The sequence below is a fragment of the Choloepus didactylus genome, chromosome 10, assembly GCF_015220235.1.
Source record: "Choloepus didactylus isolate mChoDid1 chromosome 10, mChoDid1.pri, whole genome shotgun sequence".
Taxonomy (NCBI): domain Eukaryota; kingdom Metazoa; phylum Chordata; class Mammalia; order Pilosa; family Megalonychidae; genus Choloepus; species Choloepus didactylus.
Window position 1 is genome coordinate 79177782 of NC_051316.1, and position 24623 is coordinate 79202404.

The following is a 24623-nucleotide window of genomic DNA, read 5'->3' on the forward strand; positions in this document are numbered from 1 at the left end:
TCCGTCTCCCTTTCTCTCAGGTGACTTCTTCAGCGTATTAGAACAGTGAGGAATGGTTTCAGTCTCATAACCACGTTAGAGTGAAGACATTGGCCACATAATACACATGCCCCATTTTTTTTTTTTTTTAATTCTGAATCTTGGGAAACTGTTCTCTTGTGACAACTTTACAGTTTTAAATGCAGTTATTGTCCAAAGCTGGAAGAACTTAAGCCTTCTCAGATGAGTATATGAATAAATTGAGGGAGGTGAACAAAAAATAAAATAAAAAGTGATGAGGTCTAATAGGGAAGCAGATAAAATTAATAAAAGAAAAGTAATTTAAAGTTTATTCTAGCCAAAATGCAGGTTATTCTGGTTTTAAGGTAGCATCACATGGCATACTTCTGAGTCCATTCCTGAGATATTCTGTTGTACCTATCTGTTTCATAGGTTTGTGAAATTTCTGGCACTAGGGGTTCATCTGGGTTTGGATCACAAAGCAATGAACAAATGGATAAAAGAACTTCAGAAGTAGTTAAAGCAGGAGACCATTATGATCTTAGACTATCAAGACAAATGCTGCCATTACTGTTAACATTTAGATGATAAATTCTTGTCGTAAATGGGACCTTAGGTGGTTTGAAGGGGGAGTCTGTAGAAAAATCAATTGTCAAAAAAAAAAAAAAAATACACTACCTTGATATGGGCCCCAAATTGTGGCTTGCCTATGAAACATATCATCCCCAATAGGACCTGCAGAATATTGTGCTGGGAGGTCATAGGCCAAATGAATAAGTTACTTATTAATCTGTTTCAGCACCATAGTTGGTGCTTGTTGTCTGGCTCCACACTGTATCGGTGTATGCTGAAAGGTCAGTACAAAATTCTTGATTATCAGCGTGGCCCAGAAAGATGATATCTTTGTTCATACCAGTTCTGCCAGACACAGGAGCAAAGGCCCCAGGGCCTCCCTCCAGCTGTGGCCTTGGCCTCCTCCCTGTATGGCAGCTGGTGCCTCCCCAATCCTAAGGGCTCATGCACATAGCACAGTCACAAGATGTCTCTTTATGTTTTTATGCTAAGATAAGGATCAATACTTTTTTAATTACAGAAGTTGTGCATTTGCAGAACAGTCATGCATATAATACAGGATTCCCATATACCACCCCACCCCACCACCATGTTACATTGGTGTGGAACATTTGTAACAATTGATGATAGCACATTTTCATAATTCTACTATTAATTAAACTCCCTGGTATAACTTAGGGGTCACTTTGCAGTGTAATACCATGGATTTTTTTTTTTTTAATTTTTATTCTGTTGCCATATATACAATCTAACATTTCCATTTTTATCATATTCATATATATATTTCATTGTTACTAATTACATAAACATTGTTGTGCTACCATCACCACCAACCATTATCAAAACTTTTTTATCATTCCAAACAGGAGCCCTATAAATTTTAAGACTTAATTTCTGATTCCTTATCGCCACCCTGCCCTCTGTTAATCTGTATTCTAGATTCTGACTCAGAGATTAGTTAATCTAATTGTTTCAAAACAGTGAGATCATACAATCTTTGTCCTTTCATATTTGGCTGATTTCACTCAACAATGTTGTCTTCAAGGTTTATCCATGTTGTTGGATGTATCAGGACTTCCTTCAATTTTACAGGTGAATAATATTCCGTTGCATGTATATGTCATATTTTATTTATCCATTCATTGGTTGATAGGCACTTGGGTTGCTTCCATCTTTTGGCAATTGTGAATAATACCACTATGAATATCTGTGTATAAACATCTGTTCTAGGATCTGCTTTCAATTCTTTTGGGTATGTAGTAGTGGGATTGCTGGGTCATATGGAAGTTCTGTACTTAGCTTCCTGAGGAACTGCCAAACTGTCTTCCACAGCAGATGAACCATTTTATCTTGCCACCAGTAATGAATAAGTTTTCCAATTTCTCTGCATCCTCTCTAACACTTGTTATTTTCCGTTTCTTAAATAGCAGCCATTCTAATCTGTGTTGATATGGTAACTTGTGGTTTTGATTTGCATTTCCACGATGGTTAATGATGTTGAGCATTTTTCCATGTGCCTCCTGGCCATTTGTCTATCTTCTTTGGAGAGAAGTTTTTGCCCATTTTTAAATTGGTTTGCTTCTGTTTTTTGAAGATTTCTTTATATCTTCTGGATATACATCCTTTATCGGATATGTGATTTCCAAATATTCTCCCATCCTGTAGGTTGTTGTGTGTGAGGTGAGGGTCCTCCTTTTTTTGCAAATGGAAATCCAGTTTTCCTAGCAACATTTGTTGAAGAGATTACCTTCCTCAATTGAGTGGTATTTGCCACCTTGTCAAAAATCAATTAGCCATAAATGTGAGGGCTGATTTCCAAGCTCTTAATTCTATTCCATTGGTCTATATGTCTACCCTTGTGCTGTTCTGAGTACTGTGGCTTTGTAGTAAGTTTTAATATTGAGAAGTGTGAGTTTCCTCAATTTGTTCTTCTCTTTCAAGATGGCTTTAGCTATTTGAAGCCCCTTATCCTTCCATGTGAATTGTATGATTGACTTTTCCATTTCTTCAAAGCAGGTTGTTGGAATTTGGATTGGGAGTCACTGAATCTATAAATTGTTTTGGGTAGTGTTGACATCTTAATGATATTTAGTCTTCTAATCCATAAACACAGAATATCCTTCCATTTATTTAGGTCTTCTTTAATTTGTTCTAGCAATGTTTTGTAGTTTTCTGTAAACAAGTCCTTTATATGCTTGGTTAGATTTATTCCTAAATATTTGGTTCTTTTACTTGCTATTGTGAATGGAATTTTTTCTTTATTTCTTGTTTTGATTGTTCTTTGTGTATAGAAACTACTGATTTTTGCATGTTGATCTTGTACCCCACCACTTTGCTGAATTTATTAGCTCTAGGAGCTTTGTGGTGGGTTTTTCAGGATTTTCTTTATATAGGATCATATCATTGGCAAATAGGGAAAGTTTTACTTCTTCCTTTCTAATTTGGATACTTTTTATTTCTTTTTCTTGCCTAATTGCTCTGGCAAGATCTTCCAGTAGAATGTTGAATAACACTGGTGACATTGGGCATCCTTGTTCTGTTCTTGATTTCAGAGGGAAAGCTTTCAAATTTTCACTGTTAAGTAGGTTGTTAACTGTGAGCTTTTTGTATATACCCTTTATCATTTTAAGGAAACTTCCTTCTATTTCTAGTATCAAGAAAGGGCGTGGTGTTTTGTCAAATGCCTTTTCTATCTCAATTGAATGATCATGTAGCTTTTTTCCTTCATTTTCTTAATGTGATGTATTACATTAATTGATTTTCTCATGTTGAACCAACCTTGCTTACCAGGTTGGCAAATAAATCCCTTTTAATTATGGTGTATAATTCTTTCCTATGTTGTTGTCTTTGGTTTGCTAGTGTTTTGTTAAGAGCTTTTGTATCTATATTCATGAAATATTTGTCTGTAACTTTCTTTTCTTATGTAACCCTTATCAAGCTTTGTTATGAGAGTGATGTTGGGCCTTGTAGAAGGAGTTAGGGAGTGTTCCCTCCTCCTCAATTTTTTGTAAGAGTTTGAACAGTTTGGGTATTCATTCTTGGAACATGTGGTAGAATTCCCCTGTGAGGCCATTTGGTCCTGGGCCTATCTTTGTTAGGATTTGAAGTCTCTTTTCTTTTTTAATACAAGCATTTAGAACTATAAATTTCCCTCTCAGCACTGTCTTTGCTGCTTTCCATAAGTTTTGGTATGTTGTATTTTGATTTTTATTCAAGATATTTCTTAATATTCCTTGTGCTTATTTAAGAGTATGCTGTTTAATTTCCCTCTGTTATTGATTTCTATCTTCATTCTATTGTGGTTGAAGAATATACATTTTATGATTTCAATAACGTTTGAATTTATTGAGACTTGTTTTGTGATCCAACTTATGGTCTATCCTGGAGAATGATCCATGTGCACTCAAGAAGATTATATATTCTTTTTTTGTTGGGTTCAGTGTTCTATAGATGTCTGTTAGGTCTGGTTGGTTTAGTGTATTACTCAAGTCTTGTATTTCTTTGTTGATCTTCTGACTAGTTGTTCTATACCTTATTGAGAGTGGTGTGTTATAGTCTCCTGCTGTTAATGTAGAACAATTTCTCTATTCAAATCTGTCAGTATTTGCTTCATATATTTTGGGACTCTGCTGTCAAGTGCATATGTATTCATAATTCTTATGTCTTCCTTTTTAACTGCTCCCTTTATCAGTATATAATGACCAATTTTGTCCCTCATAACTGTTTTTGACTTAAAGTCTATTTTAACCAATATTAGTATAGCCACCCCAGTTCTCTTTTGGTTATTATTTACATGATATATTTATTTCCATCCTTTCATCATCAACCAACTTGTATATTTAACTCAAAGTGAGTCTTTTGCAGACAACATTTAGTTGGGTCATGCTTTATGATTCATTCTACCAATCTCTGCCTTTTTACTAGAGAGTTTAATCCATTAACGTTTAAAATCACTACTGATAATACAAGACTTTCTTCTGTCACGTTGTTATTTAGTCTTTGTAGATCTTATACCATTTTTGCCCTTCAGTTTCATTAAAGCTTACTGTTATGTTTATTTGCTTTGTTGTTGAATGCCTTCTTACTTCTATCTGAATATATTTTTCATCTAATCTTAGATATGTATATTAACATCTTTTGCTAAGTTAGGGAAGTTCTCTGTCATTATCTCTTTGACTATTCCTTCTGCTCTTTTCTCCTTCTGGGATGCCCATAATGCATATATTGGTGTGCTTCATTGTGTTCCAAAAGCTGTCCCATTTCTGTTTTCTTTCTGCTCCTCATCCTGACTCATTTCAAGTGTCTTGTTTCTAAGTACACTGATTCTTTATTCTGGCCAGCTCCAATCTGCTTTTCAAAACTTCCTGGGCATTTTTCATTTCAGTTACTTTAGTCTTCAACTCCAGTAGTTCTGTTTGCTTTCTTTTTAAAATTTCTGTCTCCTTACTTGGACACTCAAATTTTTCATTCATTGTTTTCCTGATATCCTTTAGTTCTTTCTCTGTGCTTGCCTACGTCTCCTTGAATATTTTTAAAATAATTTTTAAAAACTTTGTTCAATAGTTTTGTTTTCTTTATTGGTGTTTTCTTTATTTTTATCCTCTTCTTTTGGATGGGCTAACATTTCATGTTTCTTTGTCTTGTCCTCTTTTGTTGCATGTTGTACATTTTAATATTTTAAATTGGTAACTCTGGGATTTATTCTCTGAGATGCTTGTTTCCTGGTTTTATAAACTGCTGGTGATAAGACAGAGATTTTCTTGAGCTTCAGTTCCCCTATCAGAAAGCTCTGCTTAAGTTGAATGCAGTGTGCAGGGTTTTCCCTGTCTTTCTGGGCCTCTGCCTTGTCCTAGGCTTTTGCTTGTTAGTTGTTTTGGAGTTCCCCTGTTTGCAGGAGTTTGGCAGTACCTCTGTTTTCCATGAGCCAGACCTCCTCTCCTGGGTATTTGATGCCAGTACAACTTTGTTCCAGATTGCCTTTTATAGTTTTTTATACTCCTTTTGTTGTCTCATGCTGCTATAAATTCTGTGGGGTGGGTCATCCCAGAGAGTACTTTCCCAAGTTAGTCTTTTCCAGCCAAAATGGGGCCATGGATGCACAAAGAGGGTGCAGACTGGCTCCAAGCTGCCCTTGGGAGGGGGTCAGGAAGGGCTCAAAAAGCTTCTCCAATGGCTTCCCAAAGCTGAGTGTCCTTGGTCTAACCAGCAAATGCAGCCCTTCAGCTAACTGTCCCCTGCAGCCCTGAGGAAGCACTCAGTATTTAAATCTCCGCTGACTCTGCCCCTGTCTGGGAGGGTTGAAACAAAGGCCTCTGCTGCCTTTGTTGGGTCAGGTTGAAACAATAGCGGCCCTCAGAGCCAGGACCCAGCAGTCTGAATTTGCTAGACAAAAGCCATGATCAGTAGTCAGCCATGTCCATCCTTGTTCTTGAGGAAAAGGATTTTTATGTCATTTCTGTCACCAGCAGATAGGCAGGGATGGGACCCTGGGGTGGCCTGCTGTGAGAGTAGGGGATGGGCACTGGTAGTGGCCACAGATCTTTAATGTAATTTATCTGCCTCTTCCTCCCACTCTTCCCTGGATTCTGTACAGTGTTTTTCTATTGTTTCAAAATAATTGCTTCACACAGTTCCTGCCTGTTTAATCATTGTTTTGGTGGGAGGACTGAGTCCTAGAGCTCCCTATTCTGCCTTCTTTCCCAGACATCTCAAGATCAATTTTAAAGTATTCTCTTTTCATTTGAGTTCATCCTAGCATTTATTCTGTATGAGTTCCTTTTACCTAGTTATAAATATTTAATGCTACACCTTTCTCGTTAGTACTTTTTTCCTTTTTCTTTGTTATTTTTCATTTGTTTTAACTTATTCTTTTTGCTTTATTGATGTTTATTTCTTTATTACTGAGAATTTTAAAAATTGTTTTTTTTAAAGCCTTCTTCAAAGATTTCCCATTAATTTCCATTTCCTCCGGACTGATTCATCCTGTTTCTTGAATTGGTTTTGTATCTGTTATGGTGCTGTATTTCCTTGTTTGTTTGGAAATTTTAACATGTGAGATCAGCTAAACTTTATTGTCCATTTTGGGGTTATTATATATATATTTTCTCCCTCTGCTAACTCTGTCCCCTCCATATCTGGGAGCTGTTTGTGCAGCCACCTAGAATTTCATTTAAGAACCAGGACATATATTAGAGCTTGGACCCCAACCCTGTGAAGAGAAGATAGAACTGTTTCCTAAAAGAGTGTGTAGTTTGGCCTTGATGTTGGTGACATTAATAGCAACTATAAAGGTTGCAGCATTAGGAATAGTCAGCAATTTTATGGTCTCCATTCATGGTGGTTTCATAGTATGAAAATGGCTCTAGTGCTCCACCAAGGAAAGGTTGTTTTTTCTCAACCTGGCAGGTTCTGAATTCCTTACTACCTCTGTCAAGTTCTATCCCTAGAGCTCAAAGGCCTGAGGCATCAGACTCATGTATTTCCTCATGACGTTTGTCCTGTTTTTAGTGAATTGGGATGTTTATCTTCCTTTTTTTTTTTTTTTGGTAGTGAAAGTTACCTATTTAAATATATTTTTAAATTTATAATTGTTTCATGTTTGAAATGGGTTTTATGAACCTATAGCACATTCTTCTTACCTAGGATTTCCAGTATTATTTCTTTATTATTAAAGTAACTCCTGATAATCATAGAATAATTGGAAAATAAACATACACCATCTCATAATTTTTCAACCTAATAGTCCCTAGTTTACACCATGGTGAATTTGTCCTTATAGTCTGTTTCAAATTTCCTACTCCTTGGCCTTCTCTTCCATATGGGTGAGATAAAATGTCTTTGGAATGTCTGCCATTTTGGGGGAAAAGACACTGATAGAATCTTAGTTTCTCCAGGAAGGATTGATGTGTTTGTAACAAAATGATTATGATGATAACTATAATAATGCCATTTACTACATGTTTTCACTTGCTAAGCATTGACTGTTTCATTCTTACATTTAAACTATAGGATGGGATTTATTATGCTTACTTTACAGAAGAGCAAATTAAGAAGTGCTTAAGCACTTTGCACAGGGTCACAAAGTAAGAATTTAAATCTTGTCTATTTGACTAAAAGAAATGCTGTGATACTCTTTTGTTAGCTGCTCCACATTGCACTCACCATATCCTCTGTGCTCAATAAATATAAATGTCTTTTCACTTTTTTACAGTGTTAGGTCATGCATGAACAGCATCAAACTGAACTTCAGCGTTAACATAGTAAGTACAACTGCTTTGATACGATCATTAAAGTTCCAGGTACAATTTTTTTTTTCTTGGATGACATGTCAAAGGGGTTCCTTGAACTATTTTTGTCTATTGGTTCTCAGCTGATTCCCTAATATATTTACCTCAAATAATTATGTCATTCTTTGAATCAAGAAACAAAAGGATACTTATCAGAGCATTAGAAAATCTTAGAAATTAACAATATCAACTGGTATCGTTCTAGGTTCTCTGCTAAGATTCACATATACTCTTTCAATTACATCTCAGTTAGAGAAAGACCACTGTGTTTGCCACCTAACCAGTTAGGAAGTAGAGGTTAGTTTATGTGTTAAAGCACCAAGTCACACCATTGCTTGTGGTTAGGTTATATAATCAGAAAGTGGCATAATTGCTAAGTGGCTTTCTGACTCCCAAGTCTATGTTTTTATCACTAAAATATAATACCTCTAGGAAATTCTGAGCTGAAGATATTTGCTGTATCTAGTTTGGAGTATTCTATAAGAGTGATGATTGTCTGGACATTTGTCCTAGCACCATGGTTATGTTATGGATAAATGTGGAAAAAGAAAATTTGACACCTCATATTTCTATTTCCCCACACAAGGAAGAATCTCTGAGTACAATTCATTTTTAGACCCTGAGTATATCTATATAATCCATTTATTATATTCTTGTGAATTTCCTTGTTTGAATGTGCAATTCCTTCCCTGTTGGGAACCTGACTAATATAGTAGTCTTATTTCTCATGTCAATATTAACACATTGATATAACTTAGTTGATTGATAGGGCTAAGAAATGGCTTTGATTAAATGATTAAAATTTTCAAATTTCTAAGACTGAGACATTTGTGTCCCTTAAATTAGAAAATTTATATTTTTGCCTATGTCAACCATCTTGCAGTATCTGATATTATTTTTAAGAATATATGTTAAATAGGTTTATGAAAATATTCCTTAGGTTGGCTATGAGACTTTGTGAATTTGTTTCCATCCTCATCTGAATCAGATGATCGAAATCAGATGATGTTAAAATCTTCTTTAGCTCAAACAGAATAATGCCACAATACCTCTTCTTCATTTGTTAATCTGACACCAAGGGTTATTATGGACATTGCAATAGTTTTCTTCTTTGTATAGAAATAAGTTTTCCCATCTATAAATAAATGGAAGTTTGACAAATAACAGATTCCATTAGATATTATTACATAGGGGCTGTATCCTGTCATCAATATTCAACTGAAACCATGGATTGTTGATGGACAATTCAATAGCCTGCCTTTGGAAACATCTCTGCCCTAAATCAGTCTCCAATTCTGGCCTATGTATCAAATGAGAGGCTGAAATAGATGAGGTCAGGTTCTACAGATTCACAATTTCTTATCCACTGGTCAAAACCCAAAAGCTAAAATCTGAAATATTCTTTTATTAAGTTGGTGACAAACTCATTTGAAGATAAATCCCACCCTGGCTTTATTTTATTCTACTCATTATAATAATTCTTAATTTTTGCATGAATTTAATGTGTTTAACTATATTGCAATAATTATAGGGTAAAACTCAAGAATTTCCCTGGGTATATTACAAACTATGTGGTGTATGCATCATATTACCTTTCCTAAGTCAGAATTCCAAAATTAATCTGTCCCTAAGGATTTAGATAAGGACTTGTACTGTATAAAACTAATTTTTATCTCTTGACAAGCATTCATTTGACATAATCTAAGAAGATGAAGGGAAATACAAATGAATCTGTTTCACTCTGTTAGCTAACCCATTCTCTTCTCCTTATATTTCTGTGCTGTAATGTCTGGAAACCAAAATCCACTGTAATGGACTTTCTTACCTACTTTGATCCACTATATCTCCTACCAGAGTGCATAATTCATTTTTGCAGAGGAAGATGCCTGAAGTTTTCTATCTCTACAGATCATGATGATCTGAAAGAGGAAGAGCACAATCTGCCTTTTCTGATTGTTGTTATATATTGTTCTCCTGGTCCCTCACTGATATCCATTATCTGACCCACCTTTTCCCTTTCTATCCAGGCTTATTCTGTCAAATGGAGCAACTTTTAGTCCATAAGGGCAGTACTTCCACTTTTATATATAAACATGCTCTTGTCTTTCCCATATTAAAATAATAATAATAATAATACCCAATAGATTCTATAATTCCTTTTAGCTACCATCCCTTTTCTCTTTTCCCATGAATATACATACTTGGTATATTTTTGCTCTAGCTAATTTTGGTGCTACTCCTTTGTTTCTCTATAATCCAATGCAAACTTTTATTGTATATTTTCCTGAATTGCAATCATTGTTTTTTTACATTAGCATGTCTGCAATACTCTCCAGTGATAGGCGCATATGCAGTTCCTGAACACTGCTGATCCTGTTGGCAAGTGTGATTTGCTTCTGTCTTATAAACACTATTTACAAAGAAACTGAAATTTTAATTTCCCTCACATATTCTGGTGCAGACTCAATGGCTAGCACTTTCCTTGAGCCATTTTAAATGCCAAGTTTCATTTACTCAAGAGACATTGTTGGAAGCCTTCACTGAGAACTCTCTATATAAACTGATCTCACCAGTTATCATCTAAAGAAATACAAGAATATTCTATATTGAGACTTTTTAAAATTCTACAATATGATAGCATAAATATTTGTGTATTCTTTTATAATTAACCATTTCCTTTGACATACAACATGGTATTTTATCCTATTAACAAACTTATAAATCTTTTAGGTATTATTTCCAATTTACTGATGATGATTCTCAGCCTCAGAGAAGTTCATGATTCACTCAAGGTTGTACATATAATAAGGATTGGATTTGGGGTCCTAGAATACTATGCATTCTCCTAAACTAAGATGCTAAGGGCTCTCATTGAATTAAACAATATATAATATAATTATAGATAAGTGTTAGTGGTGTTATTTAATCAGCAATCTCACAAATTCATATATATTGTAAGCTTAAGTTAAACAGGAAAACATGAGAGGGTGGAATGTGCTTGTACATCAGGCTGGCAGCACATCATACTTCAATGCATACAATTATTAGCATGTAACCATTCAATATTATTTACTGCATATAAATAAAAGTTACAACTTTGACACAATGCAGAATAATAGCAAATATTAATGAATGTCCCCCAAACCATGAAAAGTTCATTAATGATTTAAGATGCAATTCCATAAATGCTTATTCAGTGTCTCCTATAAGTCAATTAACTCAAACATTCAGTGCTGCATGTAACCCTTAAGCCACACTATAAGGTAGGTGTTGCACCTCAGTTTTGCAGATGAAAAAAACAAAGGTTGAGAAGGGAAGTGATAGCCCCATATTATCTGGGTTGCAAACGTGAAAATCAAATGTACATATTCTGATTCTTCTTATATAAGCTACAAACTGTCACACAAGTCCATGCTAATTCCTGAGTTCTGCAAGGCCATGGAACAAAAGCTTTTTAATTCAAGAAATAGTTATTTTATAGTTTTTGTCTTTGGCAAGGCTATTGAATCTGGTGCTCTACTGTGCTAAATTAAAATAAACTTTTTCATGATATATTCACATAATACTTAGTGTAAATGTTTTAGAAATAATTTAGTTTTCAATTTCTGTGTGAAGGTAAGACTAGTGGAACTGCATTTTGCTGTATCATAAATGTGCAATATGTAGAATTTAAGATAGCACAGACATTTTAATAGGAGAATCAATCTTATTTTTCTTTCTTTTAAAGCACCACTTGTGATAGATAGTCTTTGGATAGTGCTGGACTAAAGAAGGTAAGTTTTCTTACAAGACTTTTAAAACCAGTGTCTTAAACTGCTAAGAAGCGATTTTGGTAAACATGGCATCTTATTGCTGTTTCTCTTGTTGGCTCAATACAGGAAAGCTTCACAGATTGAAAACAATTGATAGAAAGCAGCAGGCTAGTCAGCAGCTAATGCCCACCCTCCTTATAAATCCTGATAAAAGCTTACAACAGTGAAGAAAGTCATAGCAACAGCAAAATCAAAGCTAAAATGGCAATCTTCAGCTCTTAGAGTACCTGAAGCCACTTAATGGTCTGGTTAAATCTCTGTAGATCCACATAATTCTGGATTATTGCTCTCAAGTTTTGGGAGCTATTTTCCATTTTACCTACTGACTTGACATTGACTTACATTTATAGAGCATCTTCTAAGCTTGATTCCATATCATGTTATCTCCTACAACTTTTCAGAGTAGTTTGAGAATATCCTAGTATAAACTGCTAAGGTGCAACATTACTGAGTGAACTCAATCTGGCAATAAGGTTCAGATCTTATTTTCAGGATGAAAATAACCATATTTATACTTGCTGTGAATAAAGGGGTTTGCAGTTAATTTCCACTGAATAATATATAAGCATGGCATTATATTTACAAAAGCTATTGCAGTGATAATGGAATATAATCCCTTGTGTTATTCCCATTAAAAAATTATTTGAGATTTAGTATTTGTAATCTCTCCAAGAAGTCATTTTATATTGGTCAAAGGAGAAGGTATTATTCTCCCCTCCAGCCTGCCACATTGAAAGCTGTGAGATTCTGGAAAAGGAGAAGGTAATAAATACAGATTATTAGGCATTAACTACGTGCCAGGTATTGTCCCAGGCTCTTCAATCATGCCATCTCAGGTAATTCTGACAACTTATTAAAATGCTAAGCATTAATATCATTCTCAGTTTATAAATAGGAAAGAAGTCTGGAAAACTATGCACAGTGGTCAGTTTACCTGGCAACTGGGTTTGAGTGTTTCTAAAGCTCTGTAAGTTCTTTGAACCTCGATTAGTTCATTTGAATAAGATTGACAAGATTGCTGCTAATTTATTTTTTTCTTTTAAATTAAACTCAAGTTGGGAAAAATGGACCTCTTGAGTACATGTATGGATCTGAGAAATCATTGAATATCTCAACATATAATTTGTGTCACTTGTAAATGGGCATAACAATAACCAGGTCTACTAAATGGGTCCATTTGAGAACTCGCCTAACCCCATGACCTGTGATTTTCTTGCTCTTACTGGAATAAAACCACAAGAACTGGGAAACTGTGGGTTCTGGTTTTAAAGCTTTGTATTATTTTGCAGTATTTACCAAAAAACCATGAATGTATAAGGTACCAGAATTGTTCAGTTACTGAAATTATGATTCAAACTCTTTCATATAAAATAATTACTATAATTATAAGTTGGGAGTGCTTTAATTTTTATCTTATTTTTTATTAAAAAGAAATACATTAATCATACAAAGGTAGAAGAAACTGAAAGGAATAAAAATTCAATAAAACTTATTTAATTCCACAATCCAAAAATAATCAACATTAACAATTTTTGGTGACTTCCATTCATTTTTCTTTGTTTGCATTGTAGACATATTATGTTCCTATTGTCTATCCGTATAGCTACTGGATGTATAATTTTTTATGGTATTATTTCCTTCATAGTAAATTGTGATAGTTTTCCCATGTGATTGCTTATTGTTAAAAATACTTTAAAAGGCTACATTTAGTATTTTGTAATATGGATTCACAAAATTTCATTTGTCAACTCTCAGTTTTAGACAATTATCCTTTTCTCTATAAATGATTTTTTACTTAACATCTTCACAAATAAAACTTCTGTGTGTTATACCCAGCATTCTATTGGAAACAGCCATTGCTGTAAAATAATCCCTCCTTCATCTGGGGAAAAGATGAATTTTATATTTTGTCTCTAAACACACATTACTTAAAGGCTTGGATGATTTTATTCCTACAAAAAACATTTCCTAAATTATAATGAGGGTAGAGAATGAGTGTATGAACTCTTTTTTCATGAACTCTATCATGCTATGTTTTAAGAATGTTTTAATATTTCTTTTAGAGAGAAGAGGAAGCAGGCTTTCTTGGGACCAAAATAATGAGGAAGGGGGAGAGTGGGTACTTTATATTTTCTGCATGATTTTTCTGTAAACCTACAACTTTTCTAATAAAAAACAAATTTTTAAAAAGTAGTGATTAAAAGAAGGAAGTGAGTTATTTTATTAAGGTTGGGTGGGAAATGGGGGTGAGAGAAGATTTGTCAGTTAATTTTGATTGAGCTTGAACAAAACCAAGAACTTTTGATTTGCTATGCCTGAGTCTGCACTAATTAAATGATATGAAGATATTGAAGTCAAGGCACTGTATCAGCAAAGACCTGAGAAATCAGGAAAGGTAATATCTATGAATAAAATTGAAAAAAAATTCTTTGTTAAAGAATGATTTTTTTTAAAAAAAATTGTCTGCCTTTTAGCATTCTGAACGTTTTATCCATTGTCTTTTAAAAACATCCAATTATTTTAGAGCTTGTCAAGGGGAAGGAATTCCTCCCTGGTCTTGACCATGATTTACACTAATATAGACTTACTTTTTATTTCCTTTGGGTAGATTATAAGAAATTGGATACCACTGTAAACAATTTAAAATGCTGTTTCATAGGCATAGTAAATGTCCTTATATTCTCATCAGCAGTGAAAGAGTATCCTCTTCCCCACAGTTCATCAAATAACCACTGAAAATCACCTTTTCTTTTAAGAAACATAATCAGAAAGTGCAACTTTCCTTCCAGCAATTAAAATTTAATGGTATTTACTAATTTTTAAATTGTAGTATTTTTTGGTATATTTATTACTTATTTTTAAGATGTAAAGATATTAATGTATAGACAGTATTGCTTTCTGGGTTTGCTTTTTACATTTCTTAAATTACTTTTTAAAGCAAATGGACATTGTAAAAGTTGAAGTAGTTAATGGTTTATTGTTACAAGAGTAAGTCTTTTTCCCCAACCCTCTGGTTTCCAGGGAAGGAAATTTTCCCTTAGGATTGCTGGCCTCTCGCTATAGAACTGTTAGAGACAATGAAACCTATTTTCCTAGGGGTAGGTTACCTTTTCTACCTTTTTTTTGTGGTTGAATATCATCCTCAGCTAATTACCAAAAGGTAACTAGTGTTGATGCTTTTGAAGCTTGAGGTCCCAGAGACTTAGTGAGGACTAATAACTGAGGCTTACTTGTCAGAATACTGCTTTCTTTAATTTTTGAATGCTGTAGTTCAGGGATACTCAAACCATTTGGTCCCAGAGTCCCTTACACTTTTACAAACTGAAATCTCATAAGGAATTTTATTTGTCTGTTATATATTGATAGTCTATTGAAAAATTAAACTTGAAATTTTTAAAGACTTAATTCATTAAAATAGCAATAATAACACAAGCTAATGCAATAGCACATTTTAATGAAAATAACTATATTTTCCAATACGAATTAGTGAGAAGAGTGGCATTGTTTTACATGTCTGCAAATCTATTTAATTCCTCATTAAAAAGAAGACAGCCATATTCTCATATCTATTTCAGCATCATTTTTGTTAGCCTCTGCAAAACTCCACTGTGCACTAGTAAAAGCGAGAATGAAGAAAAATCTTAATATTATGAAAATGTTAGAATTATGATGAAAGGATCTCAAGGGTTCAGACTTCCATTTGAGAACCACTATTCCAGCCTTTGAGAAGCATCCTGTCTGTTATATTTCTGTAGTAGTGAGATATGGCTTAAATTGCTTTTTTCTTCTTCCTTTCCATTACATTTCCTATGCTCTTAAAACAAGTGTTTTGTTTTGTTTTGTTTTTAAGACTGTAGCCTATTTCTTAAGTTCATAACTTTCCTCTTCTAACACACAAACATTGAATTAGCTAATACTAAACCACTGCTCCCAAGGGGAAATGCAGAATTAGGTTCCTGCCGGTCTTTGGTCACATTTTTGTCAATCAGTCAACACATAACTTTGTTTTATGAGAGTTTTTGTTTTAAGACAGCTTACTTAATATATACTGTTGATTCATTGACAGTGAACTCATGGTCAAAACCATTAAGGCTCATGTCTGAATGGAGTTTGTCTATCACGTATTTTCTCTATTTAAGGCACATTGCTGTCTGCTGGCACTTAGGAACACTAGACAGCACTTCAACACTCACTAAAGAAATGGGCAAGGATTTGTGAATTAAACTGAAAATCTCTTTCTTTCAATAGGTAAATTAGGCCCATTCATATTTACTAATGTGACTGAAATATTTGGTCTCAAGTCTGTCATATATTTTATAAAATTGCATATTATTTTTTATTCACCATGCTTCTGTCTCCATGAAATTTATATTTGACTATTTTATTCTTTAAAATTCTTGGTATTTAGGAAGGTTTGTGCCTCTTCTCATTTTGGTTTATGTATTTGAATACCCTTAGACCTATGTTTCCTTATTTAAACTTTTAATATCTAGTTTGGGTTGTCAGTGTTTAATTATAGTCTTTACTATGCATTTTCTATGCAACAATCAATATGCTTTTACCGATTTCCTTTTTGCTCTCCCTTCCCCTCCCTTCCACCCTTCCATTGTTTAATTGCATCATTCTTTCTTTCTGTATTTTTTTTTTTTTACAAAATTAGTATATCATTCTTCCTCCCTCAGCCTCCCTTTGAGTCTTATATCTACTGTGATATATATTTAAATACTCAGCATCAGTCCTTCACTAAGTTCATTTAATCATTTGTCAGATTAATGAAGCTTCACCTCTAATAGTTACCTTACAAGCCATTTCCTAGAATGGTATAGAATACCTAAGTTCTTATTTATTAAAAAACTATTTTTCTATAAGCTTGATACTTGAAAGAGAGCTGGAAAGAATATAATGTTTTGGCTCACGTTTTCACACTTTTATTTATTGACTTTCAGAAAGGTTGCCTATTATTGCCTTGCTTTGTGTACTGTGTTTGAAAAGTCTGATGCCACAGTCAGTTCTTGTAAAAAAATGTTTTACTTGTGCCCTCAAGGAATTTTTCTTATAGTTCAAATACTTTTACTAGGGAATGTCTCAGAGTTGATTGGTTGGGTTATTTTTTCCCACCTATCTGATGCGCCCTTTCATAGGTAGGTTTAGGTTTTCTTTTGATTCTGTAAAGTGATGCTAGGTTATAGTTTTAAAAATTAGTGATATTCCATTGTTATGTTTTTCATCTGCTGAGACCTGATTATATGAAGGTTTTTGTTCTTTGCCTGTCTTCCATTGTCTTCATGTCTGTCCTGTTCTTTATAATTCTTTCTTTGTCTCACTTTCACTCTCTTGTCTGTTTTCTTACAGGTCTCCAATACCCTTTGTGAAATTTTCATTTGAGTCTATTGCCCTTTGGACATGTTGTAATTTAATCTTCATTACTGAGATTAATTTTTCCTAAATTTTAATCAACTATCATTTCATATTTTCCTTTCTTCAAATTAACGTTCTATTTTTAAATTGAGATTCCGGGTGGTTTTTCTATCTCCAAATGCTTATTTGAGTAAATTTAATTCAGTTTGTAGTGTTGTCTTAAGAGTTTTCTACTACTTCAAGTTTGTGGAGGCTCATGAGCTGAGGTGTGATTAGGTGTCTTATGTGATCTCCTCTCCTCTCCTCTCCATTCCCCTTCCTTCCTTGTTATCAACTTTCCTCATCCAAAAGGAAGTCAGGTCTTTTAAAACTATTAAAAAAGTACAGTAATTATTTTAACATTATCTTCTCAAAACAATGATGAAAACTCTCTAGAAATAAATTTTTCAGAACAAAAAAGATTTGCTTCATGGTAATTTTATTTCAATGGCTATATTGTAGAAATAATGGGCAACTTCTCTGCTAAAGTAGAAAAAGAAAGAAAGAAAAAACAAACAAAAAACCCACAAATTTGATTTATTGGTGGCACCTCTTTAGCAATCAAATGTTTAAAATCATATAATCATTGTTTTGCCACATTGTCAAACAATACCACATTTTATAATTTTAATAATTTAAAATATTATTTCCATTTTTGAAATATTAAACAGAGTAAAAAAAATAAACTTCAACAAGTATTGGATATAACTGTCCATGGCTCTGAGACTCTCCCTCAAAAATTACTGTATGAAGAGAATTGTTCTGTAAATGTACTTACCTGTGTATGCTTACTTATTGAGCATGCATTAAGATAATGACAATATTAGAATAATAAGAATCTATTTAATATAATTTTCTATTTTTTTTCTATAGCATTTGGAAGTATTAATTGCTAAAACACTGTGAAGGCAGTCCCTAAAGCTGAATGTATTCACAGGAAGCTTTCAAAAACATGTGTTAATATTGGGTAGAGAGCTTGACTACCACCTACAGGTTTTTATTCTTTTATTTAGAGAAGCAGTTGTGTCTTGAAGAAACTGTTCAAGATGCACAACTTCCACTGGAAAAATAAATGGATATCAATACATAGAAATTCCGTTACCTCTTCTACATTCTAGCAGCTGGCACAGACAGATGTTTGCTTTTTCTTTCTATTTTTGCCGTTTAGAGAAAGGAGCAATAAAAAAGGCTGTAGCTCAATTGAAATCCTGTGCTTCCTTTCATTTGTTTAACTGCATGCAGAGGTAAAAAACTGGAATCTAAGTTTACATCTAAAAATCAAAATACCAGATGGTTTTATAATTGAATATTTCTTTTCCCTATAGCAAATCAGACTTTCTGAAAGATGAAGATATAGGCTAAAAATATGTACTTGATAGCAGGTAACTTGGAGGCAAAAAACAATAAAACACACACACACACACACACACACACACACACACACACACACACACACAAACTTTTTATTACCGAGAACTCTGGAGACTTGAGAACTCTGGAGACTTTGACCAAATTAAATTTCATGGTAAATTACATTTGCACAAGCTATTGTATATTGATTTCCACCCCACAATTTTTGAGTATTTTATACAACATAAATCATAATTTTTGACATGAAAAGGAATAGGTACTTAAAAATAAATCTTATTGAGTTTCAGATTCCGTTTGTAGGAAAAGTAGCAGTAAAATTAAAACCCTTAGTTGGAGTATTTCCATAAAGAATAGAAGATATAAAAATATAAACCAACAGAAACGTCATATCGACTTAAAAATAATTACAATTTTTGCGATGTGGAAGGTGCAACAAGAAAATAATACCACAGATTAAAGTATGTTGTGTTGAGTTCTTCAGATTTACCTTTTGTTGTAGGCTGAATCATGGCCACCAACAGTATCCAGCTCCTGATCCCTGGAACCTGCAAATATTACCCTTTATGGCAAAAAGGACTTTGCAGATGTGATTAAATTAAGGATTTTGAGATGAGGCTATTATCCTGGATTATCTGAGTGGACTCTAAATGTAATCATAAATATCCTTGTGCAAGGAAGGGAGAGAGAGCTTTAACTACACTACTGGCTTTGAAGATGGAGGAAGGGATGCAGGTAGCCCCCAGAAGCTGGAAATGGCAAGAAATGAGGAAATGTGGCCCTGCTGATACCTTGATTTCAGCACAATGAAACTTTTGAATTCCAGAACTGTAAGGGAATACAATTGTGCTGTTTTAAATTGCTAAGATTGAGATAATTTGTTTCAGCAGCCACAGGAAACTAATACAACCTTTTAACAAATAATTCTTTTGAAAAGCTGTCAAGTTTATGAACTTTAAAAAAAAGTTTTTAAAAGATTTAAAAATATTTTTTAAACATTCAGACTTATTCAGAGACAGGAAAGTAATTGTTTTCATATAACAAATTTTCCATTTAATTGAATTTCATTAGGAAAAAACAACATATATCCATATATGTATGTTAAAGTATTTGTATAAATATATGCATATGTACAATACAGTCATATCTTGTTACTTGACTGCTTTGAAACTCATCGAATTTGGTACTTCATGCATTTTGACATGAAAATTTTGTCCCAGTACTTGTCATTTGTTTGGTACTTAATGTGCAAGGTAGAACTTGTCTGTGTTTGTTGCCTCATGACTCACTACCTTTTCCAGGCAAAACAAAGGGTCACGTGTTGTCACGTGGTAGCTCTTGCCCTGTGCACATCCTTTGTGGTCTTATATTAGCTTCTGTGGTCATTTTTTGTATTTTTGTGCTTTTTTCTCATGATGGTTCCTAAGAAAATGAGCAGTGATAGCGCTGAACAGAAAAGAAAATTACTTGGCATCACCATTGAGCAAAAAAAAAAAAAAAAAAAAAGGAAAGAAAGAAATAGTAGGAAATAGTAGGCAAATATGAAAAATATGAAAGCATTACTGACCTTGCTAGGGAATATGGTATGCCTAAAACAATGCTCTCTACCATCATTAAGAATAAAGGAGCGATAAAAAAGGCTGCTGTTGTGAAGGGAGTTAGAGCAGTAACAGAGCAGCATTCCCAAACTCACCAGGAAGTTGAAAGCTGTTACTAATTTGGGTAAACGGGAAGCAGTTGGTGGGTGACAGTGTATCAGAAGCCATGATATATGAAGAAAGAAAAAGTGTTACATGCCACTCTTTTGAAAAACAAACTGGGACTCAGTGATGGGAGTGTTGAAGTTTTTCAGGCCAGCCACAGCTGGTTTGATAATTTTAAAAAGAGGACTGGCATCCATAGTGTTGTGAGGCATAGTGAGGCAGCAAATGCTAATAAAAAGGATGCTGATGAATTGGTCAGTGAATTTCAAGACTACATAGAAGCTGAGGGTTTTATTCCCCACCAAGTTTTTAACTGTGATGAGATGGGACTTTTTGGAAAAAAAAAAAAAAATGCTGAGTTGAACCTACATCACAAAAGAGGAGAAGGCATTACCAGGCCACAAACCAATGAAGGACAGCTCACTCTGTTGTTGCATGTGAATCCTAGTAGGGGCATAAAACCCAAGTTTCTGCTAGTCTATCATAGCGAAAAGTTGAAAGTTTTCAAGAAGCATAATGTCATACAAAGCAAACTCCATGTGATGTGGAGGGCAAACAGCAAAGCTTGGGTCATGAGGCAATTTTTACCAAGTAGATACATGAAGTGTTTGGTCCCTTAGTGAAAAAATATTTGCTGGAGAAAGATTTGCCTCTGAGAGCTCTCCTACTTTTGGACAGTGCACGTGCCCACCCTCCAGGCTTGGAGTATGACTTACTGGATGAATTCTACTTCATTACTGTAAGGTTCCAGCCGGTCAACACTACTCCTCTCATCCAGCCCATGGACCAGCAGGTCATTGCAAACTTCAGAAAGCTGTACACCAAGGCATTTTCCAGAGGTGCTTTGAGATCACCTCTGACACCCCGTTGACCCTCACAGAATTCTGGAGTGAGCATTTCAATATTCTGCAATGCCTTAACCTTATTGATAAGGCCTAGAACAAAGGCTCATAGGACAATGAAAACAACATGGAACAATCTGTGGCCAGAAGCTGTGACTCAGAGAGACTTTGAAGGGTTTGAGGCTGACTAAGCCTGCAGGTATAGAAGGTACAATTGTGCGGGGTATTGATCTTTTGGCCAACCCATGGGTCTGGAGGTTGATGCTGCTGATGTTGAGGGGTTAGTGGAGGAACATTGTGAAGAGCTCAGCACTGAGGAGCTGCAGGAGCTACAGAAGGAGCAGCAACAAGAGGTGGCTGAAGGGATTTCTTCAGGTGAGGAGGAGATAAGGGAGGATGTCCCTAGTCCTTCTATTAAAAAAAATGTGCAAAATGGGCAGAAATTCAAAACTTTGTGAAGATGTGCCATCTGGACAAAGCTCTGACAAGCAGAAATGTGAATTTATTGAATGACCAACCAATTTCACATTTTCATGGAATTCTGGAAAGAAGATAGAAGCAGTCCTCATTGGATAAGTTTTTAGTGAAGGTACAAAGAGTGTGTCAGCCTGTGGTGCTAGCTGAAAAAAGGCAGAAAAGAGAAAGAACACCTGAAGTGCAAGTGCCTGATGTTCTACTGGAGGGGACTCTCCTTCCAAACATCACTCCATGTAACCTCTCCTCCTCACCACTCTCCTCCCACCACCCCATTAGGTGGACTCTTCTCAGTTCAGGTAAAGTGAAGTTTTTGTTTTATTTAATCTAACAATTTATTAATTTGTAGGTTTATTTCTCATGGAAAGTAATGATATACAACCATATCTTTTTACATGTTGCCTTAAAAATGTACATTGTCTTTGGTTTGGGAACACATTAAACTTATTTACATTATTCCTTATGGAAAATGTACTCATTTTTGGTACTTGTGCCTTCCAGAATCAATTAATGATGAATACCAAGGTACCACTGTATATTCATATATATATATGCATATCAACATATTTTTAAAATAGTTTTAAAATGTATTATGCCTTCCACCCTGTAACTGCAGAACATAGTTACTTTAAGATTTATTAAAAAGAGTCATGATCATCTTTAAAGATATGCTTGTCCAGACTGATGCCTCCAGGTGAAATTAAATAATTTTTCTCTGAAATTTTATTAAAATTTTGTTATACTATAATTTATTCAAAGTGCTTTAGGTGCATGGTCCCATTGAATCCATTGAATTACTGCATTTTGTGATTGAGAAAAGTGAAATACCAGGAAGTTAAGTAAATTGTCCAATAATACAATTAGAAAGAGGCAAAAAATGGCAGAACCTGAGCATAAACACCATCATATCCATTTCATATTGGAACCTTTTACAAAATAAATCAATTTGGCAGTTGTCAAAAATTATGTCTGATTTTTATTTCCATATTTTAATTGCTGATGTTTTCAGCCATTTTCAAAATTCTGTAAATTCCAAAATTTAATGTTCTTGGAAAGTTGCATTTTCTTCTTTCTGTTTTATAAAAGGTAGATATATTTTAAGTGATTCAATTTTTTCTTTATACTAGTGATTATTATTTTTCCTTTTTTGTTGCTTTTAATTCTTATTTTGTTCATTTTGCCTCATTTTAGTTAATTTCCATTTAGTAAAATCATTCTGTCTGTATATATGATTAGTAGTGTTTCTTTATGATATAGTTAGATATTGGCCAATAAAATCCTTCTTTATTAGTAGTATCTTATTTCAGATTTACATATAAATATTAATAAATCCAGGGCTAATTTTGTTATATAGTTTGAATTTAAGATCACACTATATTTCATTTGCAACTGATTGCCCATTTTAAAAATTCTCTTAAATACTGATATTTCCTATAGCACTTTATATGTCTCTATTTTAGGAGTTTTATTTATAACATTGCAGTTTTTGTTTGTGCATTTGCAGTCCCCATTTTATCAGTTATTTCAACAACTTTCAAAATGTGGAAGCTAATTGAGTTATTTGGAGCAGTGTCTCATTTGGTCTAGATAGTATGTTATGCATATCAGAAATTTAGAACTTAGAATTAAATATCTGATATTTGACTTTTTTGCTTTATAATAGCCATATCTAAAAATAATATTTCATATTTTCTGTGCTATAATACAAATTGATTTATAAATCATACAAAATAAGTAATAAATAAGATCTCAAATATACATTAGTATTTATATATTAAAGTAAAATTTCATTTTAATAACCATACTAAATTAAGTTGAATAAAATTAAATGAAACCATTGCATATTCTTTCAATCTTTTGGGGGAAGTTTGTTTTCTTGTCACAAGAACAATGCTATAAACATAAAACCATAATATGAATCAAAGTTTTAAAGTCTTTTCATGATTGTTCTTTCTGATTAATGAAAATATTGCATACCTAATTCAAGTTCTCAAATTATAAACCTCCTGGCTATTGTATAAAAACATACATATAAATTTCTATAACATATAAATATAAAATTATAAAAATAAAACTTATATATAAACTATATTTAATACTGACTATGAAAAATGCAACCAAATAACCATTTTGCATATATAAAACCCTGCAAGTTTCTTAGGAATTCTCATGAATGAATCATTTCACAACCCAAGTTCGTTTTTCCTAATTATGCAATAACATAGTTAAACTGTATACATTAAAAGGCATTTGCAAATGGATACTATGTTTTGATTATGTTATCCTATAAAATTACCTGAACATTGTGAAGTTTACCCTTTTGTGTTATTACCAGAAGGCATTTAGTATGCTAAAATGCCTAACTCCTCCAAGGGTGCCATATAGCCATTTGGAGAAATAGTCAGTTGATGAAAACTCAGAAAGGTTTTATGTTGATCCCTCTAAATTCAACCAGAAACATTTCTGATTATCCCCTATAGTGTACTATGATCAGAATAGGTATCTTTTGGCCACTTTTATAATCCATTTAAATTTTTAAAAATTCTACTGACAGAAATTATTTTCCAGATTTCTGAAAGCTGTGTAGCTACTACTTTTATGTTAGAATACCCACTTTAGTGCCTAATAAATAGAAATCACACCTTCAGGAAGATGTCCATTGCAGAGCACTCCGGTAAAACTTTAGACTATTGGTTAGTGAATGAATGCCTCCCACATAGATACTGCTTATTCTCTAAGATCTGTATTCAGTGGTTAGTGTATGTACACATTTAACAAATATTTTATGAGTATTTATTATATGATGATGAACAAAATGATAAAAATACTTGCATATTTGGAGCTAAATTTCTACTGAAATAAATAGAAACAAAAATAGTACATGCCATATTTAAATAAATGATTTATTAAATTAGAAGATAAGTTCTACAGGAAAACTAGATTATGGTAAGAATAATCATGAATGTTGGGGGGCACAGATTGGAGTTTTATATAAATGGTTACCTTTAATTAAAAAGGTAACATTTGTCCAGAGAAAAAACTTAAATTTTGAAAGGATTACCCACTAGGATGAGGATAGACTTTCTTGGAGGGTGGAGCAGAGAGGGACAAGTTTGGAATCAAACAGACTACTTAGGAGAGTAGTGCTATAATCAAATTGGAAAATGA

At 33.6% G+C, this 24623-nt stretch overlaps 1 long non-coding RNA gene and 1 pseudogene across 1 annotated transcript; one reads left to right on the forward strand and one right to left on the reverse strand.

Moving 5' to 3' along the window:
• Positions 1–371: 371 nt before the first annotated feature.
• Positions 372–805, reverse strand: LOC119504930 (annotated as a pseudogene).
• A 6975-nt stretch (positions 806–7780) lies between these two features.
• LOC119545476 lies at positions 7781–13826 on the forward strand. The gene is made up of 3 exons (XR_005219089.1): positions 7781–7832; positions 11587–11632; positions 13735–13826. It is a non-coding gene; the product is annotated as an uncharacterized LOC119545476 (long non-coding RNA).
• The last annotated feature ends 10797 nt before the right edge of the window (positions 13827–24623 follow it).